The sequence below is a fragment of the Microcebus murinus genome, chromosome 28, assembly GCF_040939455.1.
Source record: "Microcebus murinus isolate Inina chromosome 28, M.murinus_Inina_mat1.0, whole genome shotgun sequence".
Taxonomy (NCBI): Eukaryota; Metazoa; Chordata; class Mammalia; order Primates; family Cheirogaleidae; genus Microcebus; species Microcebus murinus.
The window spans coordinates 17668450-17670872 of record NC_134131.1 but is presented as its reverse complement, the minus strand read 5'-3'; the positions used below and the strand labels follow the sequence as shown (position 1 = coordinate 17670872).

The following is a 2423-nucleotide window of genomic DNA, read 5'->3' as shown; positions in this document are numbered from 1 at the left end:
AGGCTGAGGCAGCAGGATTGCTTGAGCCCAGGAGATTGAGGTTGCTGTGAGCTAGGCTGACGCCATGGCACTCACTCTAGCCAGGGCAACAAAGCGAGACTCTGTCTCCAAAAAAAAAAAAAAAAAATGCCTCTTACCTCCATTATTGCATTCTTTTCTCTCTCTCTTTTCAAGCAGATTATGGGAGTACAAGTATTAAGGTTCCATGTATTGCCCGTGCCCCCCTCCCCCCTGTTGTCTTAGCAGCCTATGGTGGGGGTACCAATGTTAAGGTCAGGTACATTGTCCTCTCCCCGCCTCCCCCCTCTGGTCAGAGCTTCAAGTGCGCCCATCCCCCAGTCGGTGCGCACCCACCCCATTCCTAAAGGGTGTGTATGCCCATCACCTCCCCCCACCCGATGGAGGTGATTCCTCTACGTCCACTTAGGTGTCCATGGGTTCCTACCAATTTGCCGGTGAGCACGCGCACGTGGTGCTCCTGTGTCCACTCTTGGGATACTTGGCTTACTGGAACGGGTTCCAGCTCCGGCCAGGAGAACACGGGAGGTGCCCGCTCACCGCCGTTTCTCATAGCTGAATAGCACTCCGTGGTGTGCACGCGCCACGTTTTATTAATCCACTCGTGGATCGATGGGCACTCGGGTCGCTTCCACATCTTTGCAATGGTGAATTGTGCCGCCACAGACACCCGAGCGCAGGTGTCTTCTGCGTAGGCTGCGGGCCTGGCTCTTCTGAATGCCGCTAGCTCGCGACCCACGGGTGAACCTGGTCAGGGTACTTTCTCTAAGGAGCAGACTCTGATCCGGGCGGGCTACCGGTGTTTCTGTTTGCTTGTTTCTTTCTTCCATTTCGGGAAAGGCTTCCTTGCTGGGTGTGGAAATCTCCTGTGCCTTTCCTCGCCTCTTCTGTCAGCTTTAAAATCCTCTTTCAGTTGCCACCCTCACAAACGTCTCAGGAACGTCTTTACGGTGCCTTCGTTAGTGAAATGACCCTCAATGAAGCTGGAACCAAATCTCTAATCGCCCATTTTTAGCAAGTCCACACCCCAGGGTGGTTGGGGTCCAATCCAGCCCCGGCCAGGCCCAGGCCCCCTGGACTGGGCCACAGGAGGACACAGAGTAGGGTCCCGGCCCCCACGGTAGCGGTGCCGGCAGTTCTGCAAGGGCTTGGGGGGTTTCCAGAGGTAGGAGATGGAGGGGACTGATTTCTCCAGCGCCCCCCAAAACACCCCACCCATGGCACACATCCCGAGAGACGCCCCTACACTCGCTCCCCTCCCCTATGCGCTGTGCCCCGGCCCCGGTCCGGGGCGGATAGGCGGCAGCCCACACGCAGGGCGGGGGCGCAGCTGAAAGGGGTTGTGCTGGAGGGCGGCCCCTGGGGCCAAAGGCGACCGCCCGCGCATGCGCAGGCAGCAGCGGCGCACTGGGTTGGGGGCGGGTAGGTGAGGGAGGCGAGGCCAGGAGAGGAGGGCGGCTGGAGGTCTCCGCCTTGGCGGGTCCAGCCGTGGAGGCTGGAGGCGCATCTGGTGTGTGTCAGTGTGTGAGTGTGTGTGTGTGTGTGTGTGTGTGTGTGAAGACAGCCCCCCACCCCGCCGAGCCCACCACGCCCGGCACCCCAGCCCCGTGGAGACCTCGGGACCCGGCCAGCGAACTCAACCAGCCCGGCCCGGCCCCGAGTGGGTCGGCGCGGGCGCGGGGCCTGGGGCGGGAGGAGGCGCGGGGAAGCGCAGAGACGCTCGGCTTCTTGAGCGGGGCTGGGGCGCCCTCCGCCGTCTACGGCCACACCACCCTGAACGCGCCCGATCTCGTCCGATCTCGGAAGCTAAGCAGGGTCGGGCCTGGTTAGTACTTGGATGGGAGACCGCCTGGGAATACCGGGTGCCGTAGGCCTTTTTTTTTTTTTTTTTTTTTTTTTGCCTCGTGTTCTGTCCCCATTCGGAGAGCGCGGCGGCAGTGGGGGGTGGGGGGCAACCCCGCCCTCAGCGCCCGCCACGGTGCCTGGCGCCCCAGCCCGCTCCGTGGGGCCTCCTCTTGCCCCAAGCCGCAGCACCGCCGCCACGCGGCAGCAGGCGTGGCATCTGGACTGTCGGGTCTCAGACCGAGGGTCTGGTCGGTGGGAGCCGACACGCTGGAGGAAACCTTGAGAGTCTGAGAGGGGAGGGAGTTGCAGAAGAAGGCCAGGATGTCATTTTGAGGGAGTTGTGACCAGAACTCGTCCCGTTGATTTTGGCGTTCTATGGGCTCCACGTAGGAATCTTTGGTGGTGGCACCGGATGTTGGGGGATGCACAGTCACACCCAGACGTGCTCGACAGGCCCCCTTTTCCTTTTCTTTTCGGAGTCATTTTTTAAAAAAAAAAAAAATGCCTCTTGGCCGGGCGTGCTGGCTCACGCCTGTAATCCTAGCACTCTGGGAGGCCAG

General features: G+C 61.0%; 1 non-coding gene across 1 annotated transcript; it reads left to right on the top strand.

Moving 5' to 3' along the window:
* The first annotated feature begins 1773 nt into the window (after positions 1-1773).
* On the top strand, positions 1774-1892 carry LOC142865027 (5S ribosomal RNA). Its single transcript, XR_012915329.1, has one exon. It is a non-coding gene; the product is annotated as a 5S ribosomal RNA (ribosomal RNA).
* The last annotated feature ends 531 nt before the right edge of the window (positions 1893-2423 follow it).